This window comes from Aulostomus chinensis, chromosome 7, assembly GCF_037954235.1.
Source record: "Aulostomus chinensis isolate RoL2024-O1b breed Wild chromosome 7, RoL_Achi_v1.0, whole genome shotgun sequence".
In the NCBI taxonomy this organism is placed as follows: Eukaryota; Metazoa; Chordata; class Actinopteri; order Syngnathiformes; family Aulostomidae; genus Aulostomus; species Aulostomus chinensis.
In genome coordinates, this window is record NC_141326.1 from 6,160,001 (window position 1) to 6,175,632 (window position 15,632).

Genomic DNA, 15,632 nt, shown 5'->3' on the forward strand with positions numbered 1-15,632 from the left:
TCTCAGTTTTATTTATTCATTATTATTATCATTATTATTATTATTATATATTATACTACTCTTAATATTAATGCTGTTTTACATACTCTCAAACTACAGATACACACACACACATGAAAAATCACAAACATTGTTTCAGCTGTTTGTTGTTCACATCTTGTTTGTCTCTCCTGTATTGTCACTGTCCTGTATTATCACATTGCACAACAACAACAAAATCAAATGAAAGGTGTACTCATGGTATTTCTTTTTCATTCTTTGAAGCAGTGATCTTCATGGGTCATTTTGACATGGTGTATGTTCCACTTTCAATGTGCTGATTTTGTCATCTTGAACTTGTCAGGTTTAGGCTCTTATTTTGTCTGTTTTCTGTGCAAAATCTTTCTCTTCAAAATAACTAGTAACTGATGAGTGATGACATGAAGACATTTCGCCTCTCATCCAAGGAGCTTCTTCAGTTCTAAAATTCTGGTGGGAATTATCAGGTATATAACCACCCAGGTGGGTGGTGGTCGTAAAACCAAAACAATAGGCTCATTGGTCATGTGAGTCGTCGGCCTCAGTTTTGGGTCGTTAACCCTCCCAGCCCTCTCAGGTGGGGTCATTCTGGTCACCTGAGTGAAGGCATACTCCTTCACTGAAGAGGGCCAGGAGGGGTAACCTTTATTATCACATGACAGCTTTCAGTGTCATAGAAGCATCAAACCATGCCATAGTCATTATGAATAAATATATGCATCAACCACCACCAGAAATCTAAATGAACCTGTTCCACCAGTGATCACGCAATGTGATCAGACTTCTCAATCTTTTGCTCTGACTTCTTGTCCAACCGGAAATCTGTTCCAGTTTTTGTTTTAGCCAAGCAGCTCACACATTTCTAATATTGCATCACAGTGACATCTGCTGGTGAAAATATGCAGTACATCATTCCCCTTATACTAAAGCAACCTACTGGGTCCTCTGAAGTCAGTTGTGTCCCCAATACTCATGTTGTCCAGGGATTGAAACATCTTCCCTCCCTCTGGAAAGGAGGTGTGACTGATCTTGTAGTACACCTGGTGAAATGATAACAAAATACAGATGTGTCTACTTAAATCTGTATTCAAGTGTATTAAGCTTTTCAGCTGGGATAGGTGATATGGATAACCATCCATCCATCCATTTTCTTCTGCTTATCTTGTTTAGGGTTTCGGGGGGCTGAACCCTATCCCAACAACCTTCGGGCATGAGGCGGGGTTCATCCTGGACAGGTCACCAGTCCATCAAAGGCCGACATACATAAACGGACAACCATTCCCTCTCACAGTCACACGTACAGTCAATTTAGAGTATCAATCAGCCTCGTCCCCTCTTGATGTCTTTGGACTGTGGGAGGAAGCTGGAGTACCAGAGAGAACCTACGCAGGCACAGGGAGAACATGGAGACTCCACACAGAAAGATCCCATGCTTGAGCTGGGGCTTGAACCCGGAACCTTCTTGCTGTGAGGTGACTGTGCTAACCGCTGCACCACCGTGCCGCCTGATCTGCCATTCCTCCAACTGCATATGAGGGTCCGAGTGGATGCCTCTCCTGCTCCGGTGGACGGCTCTCCTTCACCTGCTCCTCTTCCGAGGGTCCTGGCGGACGCCTCTCCTTCACCTGGCCGCCCTCCTGACCCTCCGTGGTCTGCGCGGCCCCCTGGCCACCCTCCTGACTCTCCGTGGTCTGCGCGACCCCCTGGCCGCCCTCCTGACTCTCTGTGGTCTGCGCAACCCCCTGGCCGCACTCATGATTCTCATTCTTGAGTCAGTCTTTAAGTCGTCTGTCCTAAAGTCGTCAAGCCTCCAGTGTCCCCATCTCAAGCCACAGTATATTCAATAAAAACTTTTGTGCACCATCCAACTCAGTCTGCTATTGGGTCCACCTTCATCCACCACCTCATTCCATAACAGTTGCTGGATGTTATTTTTAAACGCTTGCGAAAGGAGTCTGATTGCAAACTCAAGCAAAACATCTTTATATACCACGTAAGGTTCCGAAGTAAGAAAAAAAAAATTTCAAATGTAGATTTGCAGTTTTGGCAACCTTTGAACTAGAATGTGAATGACCTACTGTTGGACTGATCTCATCCACAGCAGAAGTAATGCAATTCCCCCTTAGATAGCTCCCCTCAGCAAATTTTCCCTGAAGTCATGATCTTGTGACTTGGTATTTGTAACTTCAAATGAAGAAGATCAAGGTGAAGTGGTTGGTAATTCAGGTGAAATCCTGAGCCTGATTACATATATATTACAACGAGGACAGATGGATCAGTGGGGATGAATTTGTAAATAGTAATGAAGGTGACATCAGACCTGGCTTCTCGCCTATTCAGCAAATCCTACAGGACAACTTAAAGCAGGATTTGCTGCTCTAGAAGTCTTTTTCCTTGGTAAAGATTGTGTCACTGGTCCTCATATTCTTAGTGGTGCAGCTATCTCTGTTTTTCCATTTGTTGAAATTGAGCATTTGACTGACAGATACCCATTGGTACCAGATGATGAGTAGTACCAAACAGACCAAATCCTAGTGCTCCTTGAATTCCAGGCCTAAGCTCTGTGAATACGAAACACTAGCTTGGTCCTTCTGAATGTCCAAAGCAGCCTTATCAAAGTGACTTTGAGATTGAGAATCTGAGCATTTTCCACGAGAGGAAACAGGATTTGTAAAAGGTTCTAACATCACCAAAATCTTCATGCAAGTTTTAAGAAGACTTTTAATAGTTAAATGATTTTATCAGATAAATATAAATTAAAAAACACACTGACAACACTGCCCTGACTGATGTTACATCTTCTGCATTGTTGCAGAAAATGAGATGTATTTTTCTCTTTTTAGATATTTTGCCCTCACAGAAGAAAACAAGTGTCTCCCATTTACCTTCACAGATGATTTAGTTGTCACCATGAACAAATTGTTAAAAATTCGTGTGTCAAAAATGTGAATACAACTCAAATTTCTGAGAACGAAGTCTTCACTGTGAGAATTTGACTTCAAATTAAAAATACGTTTCGGAGAAATGCTGAAAGGACGTCACTGAGGTCACTGTCAGGTTGCAGAGGAAAATAATTGATCAGCCATTCCATCCATCCATCCATTGTCTTCCGCTTATTCCTGTTAAGGGTCGGGGGTCGGGGGGGGGGCTGGAGCCTACCCCAGCGTCAATGGGCGAGAGGCGGGGTTCACCCTGGACAGGTCACCAGTCCATCACAGGGCCAACACATAGAGACAAACAACCATTCACACTCACAGTCACACCTACGGTCATTTTAGAGTATCAGTCAGTCTCGTCCCCAATTGCATGTCTTTGGACGGTGGGAGGAAGCTGGAGTACCAGAGAGAACCCACGCAGGAACAGGGAGAACATGGAGACTCACACAAAAGATCCAACCCAGTCTCATGTCAAAACGTAAAAAGGCTCCGTTTGTCCACAGGTCAAAATGTAACAGTTCTACGATAAAGGCCTAAAAATTGTGAAATGTGTACATTTTTTCCCCTATTCTTTTCTATTGGAATGCTGGAAGGTCATGTGATTCTTTCATGCGGGCCTCTCAAAACAAAAAACATGGCGGCCGCTCCCGTCATTTTTGGAGGAAAGTGCCTTATTCCAAGATAGTTTTGATATAAAAAAGCATTCTGATGACATTTCTAATGAGAAATATGCATTTTATTTTCATAATATTCATTCAGTTCTTGTGTATAATCTTCGGTTTGTTCGTTATTACGATGAATCTTTCACCTCTCGGAAGAGAGTCGTTGCAGTGTCACGTTTTCTGCAGTTGTTATGGTTCAAACCACAGAAACCTAAATGGCGTTTATGTTATTGTATTTTGTCGTTACATTGCGTCGTTATCTGAGTTGATATTATATTTGTGTGATTGTTGATTAATAAAAATAAGATAAAACATATTGGCCGATGAATTACCATCAAAATATAAAATAGCTACGCTTGTTTGTAGTTGTTTGTGTGATTGTTGACTACAGCTGTTCAATAAAAATAATATGAAAGTGCGCCAGGAATTCCATATATCCTCTTCTGTGGAAGTCGCCCCCCCGTTCTTCTTCACTCCGAGGAAAAAAAACAAACATTTTTAATACTTTATCTTTTGATTTATAAGACAATCAACAAATTAATTAAATTTCTGGATGTTTATTCAACCTACAAAGACATTTGTAACCATTATAAATCTAACAATCAGCATTAAGAATATAAACAATGATTCAAACTAATGGGCGCGGTCTGCTGACGTCACATCCGTCACAGAGGCTAACTCATGCACTCACAGGTGGCCTTTTAGTTCTACCATTTCACGCTATATTTACAGATTTATTATTGAGTGGAACAAACCCCACTGATGTCTGGGTTAATCAAGGATATCATTAAAGAAATCCAAACTATTTGGCAAGTTAAATTTATCCTAACTGTTCTTCATATATTGTGCTGGTAATGTCATGTAATTTCTTTTCAAATGTAACTTTTTTCATTCTGTTGTGTGTATTTTTACTGCTCCAACAAAGCTGTTCCTCTTCTGGGGTAAATCAGTCATTCAGGCAATCAATAACTGAATGTCTCTGATGCTGTACAGTAGGTATTGCAGTACAACAACACCTTGATCCTTCCTTTTCAAATGTTTTTATTGTGTTTCTCTTATCAGGTGTTCAAAATGATTACAATAAAAATCAATAATTTATATTAAGCTTTGTTTCAAACAATAATAATTGATCAGAAATGAGGCCTGATGGCTGAAATAGCAGCTTTGTGCTGTTCAGTGACACCTGCTATAAAAAGGAGTCAAGGCGGTCTTAAAGATGTGAAAATGTTCCCAAAGATCATTCTTCATGTTTGTCCTGAACAAGATTGGTGTTAGGCCTTTTTTCAAAGGAGCTCCAAAAGGCTCGCTTAACCCTTTGAGGCCTGGCTGAGACATGAGGCCTATTGACCCTTTGACCCTGTTGCTCTTTGGTTCTCATTTGGCCTCTACAGTGGATACAGACCTGAAACTTGAACTGTGAGGACATTAGCAATCACCTGCCTGTCTTTTCAGTTTATGAGTGTAATTATATGAAGAAGAGAGAGTTAAATGAAATAAAATAAGAGAATAAGAACTGAGGAATCTATAACTGCTCTTAGAAATGACATTAAATTGGAATTGGCACAGTGTATGTGAAGAATTGGATGTTGATGTATGGATTATTTTTCGATACATTCCAAGATTTATATGATTAAAAACTGTCCACTGAAACAATATAGAAAATCCATTGATGACCAAGCGATTACAAAATGCATGTAAAAAACCCCCACTCTATATTTATATTATATATTTGTATATATTCATTATATATTATATATCATTGTATAACTTTATATTTGTAAAACATAAAACAGAAGAGGCAGAACTTAAATATTAGAAATACAAAAATAAATTAATGAATATTATGAGGAGATCTAAGAAGGATTACTATACAAAATCTTTAGATAATAATAAAAATAATGCTAAAGGAATATGGAACATATTAAACTGTATTATTAGAAATAGAAAAACCAATCTAAAGTACCCGGAACATTTTATCGACTAGGACAGGAAAATTAGCATTATGAAAGATGTGGTTGATGGATTTAATACATTTCTTGTTGATGTGGGACCAAAATTAGCTAAATAAATAAGTGACACAGGGAAGACATTTGCTGACGAGGACTGTGGAAACAGAAACACAGACTGGGAACTGTTGATAGAAAGGAAATCATAGACATCATAAACAAATGTTTGAATAAAGAAATCCACAAATGGAAATGATAAGTCTCTGATAAAGAAAATAATTTAGGAATTTTTTGAACCATCAACACATATAGGAATATTCCCTAACAAAATGAAAGTTGCTTAAATTATTCCTTTATATAAAGCTGGAGACAAACATCTGTTCACCAAATATAAGCCAGTTTCCTTTTTATCTCAGTTCTCAAAGATTAAAAAAAAAAATGTGTTGATAGACTGGACAATTCCATTGAAAAACATAACTTATTAATGGAGGGCCAGTATGGTTTAAGATCAAATAGATCAACGTCCATGGCATTAATGGAGCTAGTGGAGGAGATGGATGTGTAGAAAAAAGAACATGTAGTGGGAATTTTCATTGACTTAAAAAAAGCTTTTGATACGATCGATCATGAGATTTTACTTGTAAAGATGAAGAGGCACGGTGTCAGAGGGGTTGCACTTGACTGGCTACAAAGCTTTATTTGTAACAGGCAGCAATTTGTTCAGTGGGGTAAGTGGTTAAACATTACCTGTAGTGTCCCACAGGGGTCAGTCTTGGGACCAAATTGTTTATCTATACATAAACGACACATGTAAAGTTTCTGATCTCTTGAAATTTGTTGTGTTTGCAGATGATACAAATATTTTATGTTCTGGGGAGGACTTGCAGCATCTCCTAGAGGTGGTCAAAAATGAAATGCATGAATTAAACATTGGTCTGATATAATAAGCTGTCATTAAACTTGAACAAAACAAAGTTCATGATATTTGGAAATCATAAAATAAGCACAGAAGTTAAGGTGGAAATTGAAAATGATGAAGTTGAAAGGGTATATGAAATTAAGTTTCTGGGTGTCTTAATAGGCCACAAGCTCTGCTGGAAACCTCATGTAAAATATTTGCACTCCAAGATTGCTAGAAGCATTGGAATATTGTCTAAAACCAGAAATATCCTGAATCAGAAAACATTACACACTCTGTATTGTGCACTTACTGTTCCATATCTGTCTTATTGTGTTGAATCCTGGGGAATACCGATATAAGCACCTTACAAATGATTTGCACATTACAGAAATAAGGATTATGCATCATGCTGGGTATCGAGACCTTACCAATATCTTGTTTTTAAAGTCATGTGCCTTGAAATTCATGGACTTCTGAAATTTAAAACTACTCAATTTATGTTTAAAGCCTATAATAATCTATTACCAGGAAATATTCAAAAGATGTTCATGAATAGACAAGGTTGTTATGATGTACGAGGGGAATGAAATCTAAAGCATCCTTCTGCCCGTACTACTTTCAGAAGCAGGTGTGTCTCAGTCTGTGGGGTAACCCTCTGGAATGGTCTAGACATGGAAACAAAAGAGAGCAACAATATTACTTAATTCAAATGCACCTACAAGCTATCGTTCATGGACATGTATATGGGACTTGAAAGCTGATTTTGTTTAAAAGATGTGATTTCTTTTGTTATCAGTGGTAATTTATTAATTATAGGTTTGTGAGAAAATTGATATATTAAGATAAAATGTGAAAATGCATATTGCAAAAAGGATATGGAAAATGTATATTGCAAATATATGTAGGCACACATTCACACACACCCACACATACACACGCAAGTTGTTTACAATTTAAGTCATCATCTTTAAAGAAGGAACAGGACAAGATAAGCTTTGACTTCCTTCTGCCCCTTCTCCAACTTATCCATTGTACTTGGACTATATGGGCAAGGTGATATCCTTTTGTTTAGAGACTTTTTGTTGACATGTTGTTTTATGTATTTTTATATGTTTTGATTGTTCAAGATGAATTAAGATCAAATCAAATCAAATCAAATATGGAGGGCAACAACCAACTTCTTTATTTTTTAAACTTTATTTATTCAATATCAGAATCAGTTACAAAGATATTATTTCATATCATAAGTAGCAGCACTATAGAGAAATCAAAGGTAACAAAAGATACAAAACATATGAGGCACGGTGGTGCAGTGGTTTGCACCGTTGCCTCATAGCAAGAAGGTTCTGGGTTTGAGTCCTGGCTCGAGCACAGGATCTTTCTGTGTGGAGTCTGCATGTTCTCCCTGTGCCTGCGTGGGTTCTCTCCAGGTACTCCAGCTTCCTCCCACAGTCAAAAGACATGCAAGAGGGGACAAAGTTAATCAGATAATCTAAATTGACCGTAGGTGTGGCTGCGAGTGTGAATGGTTGTCTGTCTTTATGTGTTGGCCCTGTGATGGACTGGTGACCTGTCCAGGGTGAACCCCGCCTCTCGCCAAAAGGCAGCTGGGATAGGCTCCAGTCTCCCCCCCCCCCCCTTAACAGGATAAGCGGTAGAAAATCGATGGATGGACTAAAAATATAAAATAATAAGAAAAAAGACAATAAAAGTAATGCCAATAATTTGTGACACCAAATAGTACTTTATTCAAACAAAGTATCAAGGCATCAAATATATAGTCCAATACAAAATGACAGATGCCTCACCACGGACTCCAAGTGTGTTCACATGTCCAGAATAAGTGAAAAACAGTCCTTGGGTGCGTGTCAGAAAAACGTGCAAGATACATCAATGTGAGAGGAGGTTTCTCTGGGGTGAAAGGCAGTGAAGAAAATTCTTCATTCAGCATGGAAAATCTCAGGGTGTCCTCCAGGGCAGAGTACTCATGGCAATTATCAATTAGCAGGCAACACAATCTTGATATTCTTCACCATGTTTTTCCTTTTTAAAATACAAACTCCTCAACAGTCAGGCACCTTCATATTTGACAGAGCTCATAACCCCTTATCACCCAGAACCCTTTGCTCCCAGAATGCAGGGTTACTTGTGGTTCCTAGAGTTTCTAAAAGTAGAATGGGAGTCAGAGCCTTGAGCTATCAGGCTCCCCTCCTATGGAACCATCCCCCAGTTTCAGTCTGGGATGCAGACACCCTCTCGACCTGGAAGAGCACACTTAAGACCTTCCTTTTTGATCAGGCATATAGTTAGGGCTGCTTAGGCTGGCCCTTAGATATGCTGCTACAGGCTTCGACCACTGGGGTATCTCCCATGGTGGACTGGGCTTCTGTCACCTCCTGTCTTTCCTCTCTGTCCTCCTATATGTGTTATATATAAATCATACTCGTATGTGTTACTAACTCGTTTTCTTCTCCGGAGCCCTCGGGCTCCCAGCATCCCAGATCCCGGGTGCTGCTGGAGGAGGCTATAGACCTGAAGAGACTCAAGCTGCCACCCGTAGCACCACCTGCTCATGTCCCCGTCTGTCCATCAGTCTCTTCCCTTTCTCTTTATCTCTGTCCCTCTCTTTCTCTCTTTCCTTCTGTATGTCTCTCTCCATGATCTGTCTTTGTCTCCGCCCCGCTCTCCTGCTCTCTTTCCCCCCAACCAGCCAAAGCAGAAGGCCGTCTCCATTGAGCCTGGATCTGCTCGACGTTCCTGCCTGTAAAAAAGGAAGGTTTTCATCGCCGCTGTTGCAGGATGTGCTTGCTGATGGAGAATTGTTGGGTGTAAATTCATTGAAGGAGTGTGGTACCAGCCGTGCTCTACTTGTAAAGTGTCAAGAGATAACTTTTGTTGTGATTTGGTGTTATATAAATAAAACTGACTTGACTTTTCCTGCTGGAGCTCAACATACAGTATCTTGCTAATGTTGCTTTGAAAGTTCAACAGAATAACTGAAAGTAAAGGCAATTCAGTACAGTGAATGGAAAAAATAGGATTTAAGCCGTACAAAAGCTGTTTTACATGTCAAAGTCCAGTTTGAAAGCTGCCCTAGAAATCAGGATTGTTCAGGGCCATCCATACTGATTCTAGAAATCGTCCAAATTCAAGTGTGGCTGACCTAACACTAATCCTTCATTTCAGATGTTCCAATTATTGAGAAGCGACCAGTCCCTGTAAACAAGAAAATACAGGTTTGATGAATTAAATAAAAATGCCATCGTTACCTTAGCTGTTCAACAACTTACAGTACTCTATCAATTCCATATGATGTAACATAAGAATGGACATACATTGAAATGACTTATTTGCAAAACTTACATATATTTAATGAATGAATAGGCCATTCATTAGCTTGCACTTTAAAAACAACTACAACTAAGTATCTCACACCCTGTAGCCTGTACTCTCTTGCTGATGGCAGATAAGACAATGGCTTTGTTGAGAACAGATGCACTCGGTGCCCTCCGAGTATGACTATTCTGAATGTTGACATTTTGTGTTGATTGCTCATGCCGTGGCGATGCCGGTACGTTACTGGAAGTAAAGTCAACTGAAAAGCCTCTTTGTTAATTCTTTACAAAAAGTTAAGTGTGACCGCCCTCCACTCACTTACGTTAAATATAGAATACAACATGGTGACAGAAAATGGAGTCACTGAGAAAATATAGGCCTTGTAGATCAAGAGCATTCAGAAAAAGTAACGGTAATGTTTGACTGGCTCGCAACTGTGTGTGCCTCAGAGATGAAGCAATTCAAGCCATGGACAGTGCTCATGCTAATGGGCAATTTCGCAGAGAATTGGCATAGATGGGAGCAGCTCTTTCGGCTCTACATGACTGCTTTGGGAGCAGATGCCAAGGAAGAGGAGGTGAAAATCGCCATTCTACTTCACACCATCGGAGAAGTGGCTCTGGAAGTGTACAATACACTCACCATCTACCCAATGAACAGAATGTGATGTGGGAGGACATTCTCACTGCGTTCTGTAACTATTGCAGCCATCAGAAGAACATGGTGTTTGAGTGACACCCGGTCCACCAAGGAAGAAGGCAAAAGGTGGACAGATGCTTCACAGAGTTGTGACAGAAAAGCAAAGACTGTGAGTTTGGCTTGAATGAAATTGAGATGCTCAGAGATAAGCTAGTGTTTAGCATCAGCAACCCCCAGATAAAAGAAAGACTGTTGTGGAACAATGATCCATCACTGCACAGGGCCATATAAATATGTAGGGCAACAGAGCTAGCCAAGACACAAATACAAGCATTGCAGACTGTCCATGTAATCTAGGCCCCAGTAGATGCACTAGACAGAGCAGCAGGGCAGAGAAGAGCAGGCACTTAAGATAAGGGAGCCAAGAAGAAACCAGCCAGAAAGGACTGTAAGAAATGTGGCAGGAACCATGAGCTTTGCCAGTGCCCAGCCTATGGAGCAAACTGTCACAAATGTGGTAACCCCAACCACTTCTCCAAGATGTATCAACCTGGAGACTCAAAGGACAGTACACAGAGACCGAAGTACTGTATGTGCATAACCTAGAGAGGGGGGTGGACTCTAAGTACATAGGTTTAGTATCAAGAGCTGATGTGAGTAAGATAGGTCAAAAGTGTGTGGTACACAACAGCCAGCATCAGAGGTGTGGCAGTAAATTCAAACTTGACACTGGCACTGAAGCAAACGTGTTGCCCCTACCCATTGTCCAGCAGATGAAGGGTCCCATTCAGCTCCAGCCAATGTCAACTGAGTTAGTTGCGTTTCGTGGAGCACATCTGATCCCAAACGGTGTAGTATCACTGGACTGTCAGACTGCCAAGAATACAGCTACACTGTAGTTTTACGTCTTAAGCCATCATGGGCAGAACAGCATGTGAAGCACTGCAGCTGGTGAAGGGGATTAAGGTGCTCAACACACAGGCTACAGCCATCAAAGAAGAGCTGGTTGAGATGCACCCAACAGTCTATGTTACATAGACATACATGTGGCTCCAGCGGCTACACCTGCGGTCCATGGATGCAGGTACATTCCTCTAGCTGTCCTTGACAGACTGAAGGAAACATTACAAGAGCTGGAGAAGAGAGAAGTGATAACAGAGCCAACAGAGTGGGTGAACAGCCTGGTTGTCACAGAGAAGAAAAATGGGACATTGAGGGTTTGCTTGGACCTTCGTGATCTGAATATGGCTGTCACTGTGTGTTCACACCAAACACGAATGCAAATTTTGCGTTGCGTTACTCGCGCGAATTTGACCACCGGATCAATTTAGCGTCCATTTGTGTCATTCGCACAAATAAGCGAATTCGCTCACTTGCCCGAGTAGCGACGACTGTATTTCCAGTAACGTTGCTATCTGCCATTTCAATGTGGATATTCAAGGAACTGCTGCGTTGTACCTGTTGTGGAAGGCCGAAATACGTCGGAAAACTAAACACCGTCGTATTTGGGTTCACAACACCATCCGGAGGCGAGCGCAGCTCGGAGAATTTAACCGGCTCCTCCAGGAGCTGCGTTTGGATAACTGCCGCTTCCAGCGGTATTTTTGAATGACGACTGGCCAGTGTGACGACCTGCTAGCTTGGATCGGTGACAGAGTTTCACGGATGGACACCAACTACAGGCGCTCAATCCCAGCGGCGGAGCGCCTGTCCATCTGTCTCCGGTGAGTGGCAATGAATTGTTGTCAAATGAATTAATTGTTAATAATTTACTTACTAAAGTAAAGTAAAAGTACAAGTAAAAGTACTTACTACTTATTACTAAGTAACTATTTTCACTAAATTACATGTTTTCTCTACTCTAGATACCTAGCCACTGGTGACTCCTTCAGGTCCACCACCAATAGTTTTTGCGTTGGGGTTTCCACTGTGAGCAAGATTGTGCCAGATGTTCCCGCTGCTATCTGGGACGGCCTTGTGGAGGATTTCATGGCTGTGCCCACCACAGAGGAGTGGAGGTCCATTGCCGTGGGATTTGAAGAGCGGTGGAATTTTCCTCTCTGCTGTGGAGCTCTGGATGGCAAGCATGTCACTCTCAAAGCCCGTGCCAACTCAGGATCCCAGTTCTACAACTACAAGGGAACATTTTCTTTTGTTCTCTTGGCAGTTGTAGATGCTCATTATTGTTTCAGGGTGATTGATGTCGGGGGCTTTGGGAGGACAAGCGATGGTGGGATTCTGGCCAACTCAGATTTTGGTCAAGCACTCAGATCTGGCAACCTCCAACTGCCTGCTGACCTGCCACTACTAACCCTAACCCTGACCAACGAGGACCCCAGCCTCTTTGTTGCAGATGAACCATTTCCACTCAGGAAAAACCTTATGAGGCCATTCCCTGGGTGCAACCTGCCAAGAGAGTGACGGATCTTCAACTACCTTCTGTCCCGAGCTTGGCTGGTTGTGGAGAATGCCTTTGGGGTCCTCTCTTCTCAGTGGAGAATGTACAGGCGTGCGATTGAGATCCATCCAGAAGTTGCAGAGATGTCTGCTAAGGCCACCTGCGTTCTCCATCATTTCCTGTGACGGACAACCCAGACTGCTGCAGTGAGGGGAAGCAACCCAGTTGGCGACGTGGAGCCACTGCCTGGTCTGGGAAAACTTGCTGCAAACAACTCAGCCAGAGAAGCCATCAGGGTCAGGGAGACCTTCACATACTACTTCTCTGCAGAGGGAACGGTTCCATGGCAAGACAGCATCTAGAGCATCAGCACACCCAAAACAGCTCTTTTAAGAGCCACCACATTACTATTGAGCAAACGTTCTGAAATATTACTATTTTGGCAAGAAACATACGTAAACATGAACTGTTGAATCTAAACCCAGGCAAGTAAATGCCGGGAAAGCCTACTGTGCCAGCAGTTGTGCTAACCGGAGCTAACGTTAGTGCTAACTTGGATCATAGGAATGTATTATCAAGCAACAGACCCATATTTTCAGAATTTACCAGATAGTCTCATTTTCTTCCACGTCTGCTCCTTCTTCAACTGATTCCGGTAATCTTGACACATTGTGTCATACAGCACCGGGTACACACACACAGCCACAATTAATTTGTCTTCCATCTTGTGACACAGCTCACAGGATGTCAGCAGGGACATTAGCAGTGACGTTGGGACAACCTCAACGCTGATTGGCTTTTGTAACGCAAATTTTTCGCCAGAGTTGAATATTGAAATTTTGCCATCCGCACAAGTTGAAACTTTTGGGTCTTTTAGGCACTAGCCTCCCTGCGACCCTAAACAGGAATAAGCGGGAGAAAATGGATGGATGGACAATCAATACACTTAACGTTAATCATTCACATTTCTCTCCAAAATTCTGGAGAAAGCAGTTGCCAAACAACTCTGTGACTTTCTCCACAACAACTGCTTATTAGGGGATTTCCAGTCAGGTTTCAGGGTTCATCATAGCACAGAAACAGCACTGGTTAAAATTACCAATGACCTCCTACTAGCATCAGATGAGGGACTGGTCTCTGTGCTGGTCCTATTAGATCTTAGTGCAGCTTTTGATACCATTGACCACTATATCCTTCTACAGTCCCTGACAAAAGTCTTGTCGCTGGGGTACAAGTTGACCTTTAGTGCCCCTCAAATATATTTGTAATCTTGTTCTTCTTTTTATTTATTTATTTTATTTTATTTTATTTTTTTTTTTACAAGAAATGGCTTACTTCAATCCCAACAGTTTTTGAAATAATGTTTTGGTGCCAAACGAAACTGCTGAAAAGAATTCTAACATTCACAGCTTGGTAAAGCCCACTGAGTCAGTTTTTTGGAAAGACAAAATTCTTGTTGCCTTGTCATATGATGAACCCAATCCTAGATTACAGCCTCACCTGTTATCAATAATTGATCAATCAATTAGTGGGTGCACATAATAAGAACCCCTGCACAACAGACCTTCACATCAACTGCAACTTGACCTCTGACAACATGTCTAAGATTCACCCTGAGGCCAAAGTGTTGATTATCAAGAGGCTGAAGACCAGATCCACTGTTGAGGTGGCTGACACCTTCAATGTGTCTCAGTGTCAGGTACAAAGAATAAGAAAACAATTTGAAGAGACTCTAGATGTTATTGACAAGCTCAGGTCTGGCAGACCCTGCAAGACAACTGCTCAGGAGGACTGTTTGTTGGCTCGAAAATCTAAGGCCAGCCCCTTTTCTACTGCAGCAGAGCTCCACCAGGCCTGGTCACCTCAAGTTCCTGTGTCAACCAGGACAGTTTGTAGAATTCTGTCTCGAAATGGCCTCCATGGTCGAATCAGTGCCCAGAAACCAGCATTAACAAAAGGCAAAACGTGTGGCATTTGCCAAGGCCCACAGCCTGCTAAAAGGATGGACATTGGAAAAGTGGCAGAAGGTGGATTTCAGGAGATTTGCAGGGTGGAAGACAATATCAATAGCCTAAAATATCAAGAAGTATTAGCTATGTCTTACATTCCCAACCATAAAAGGGGTCAAGTTTTGCAGCAGGATGGTGCTCCATCGCATATTTTCATCTCTACATCAAAGTTCCTCAAGACGAAGAAGATCAAGGTGCTCCAGGACTGGCCAGCCCAGTCACCAGAGATGATCATTGATCATGTCTTGGGTAGAACGAAAGAGGAAGCATGGAAAACGAAACCAAAGAGTCTTGATGAACACTGGGAGGCATGTAAGACTGCTTTCTTTGCTAATCCTGATGACATCATCAATAAATTGTATGAATCATTGTCAAACCGCATGGATCCAGTCCTTCAAGTTCATGGAATTCATACAAGATATTAAATATGGATCTCACAGCACCACTACTTAATTTACTGATGTTATGCAACATATTTTGTATTTGAAGTCAATTATTTTTTCAATTTTCACATTACTCTCTGTAGGCGACAAAACTTGTCTAGCCAAAATCTGATCTGTGTTCATTAAATGATTAATCTTCAGTGTAGCAAATTTATTTTATATACAGTGGTCCCTCGTTTATCGCAGGGGATACGTTCTAAAAATAACCCGCAATAGACGAAATCCACAACGTAATCAGTTTTGTTTTTTACAATTATTATACATGTTTTAAGGCTGTAAAACCACTAACCACACACTTTTATACACTTTTCTCAGACAGGCATTAACATTTTCTCACAGTTCTG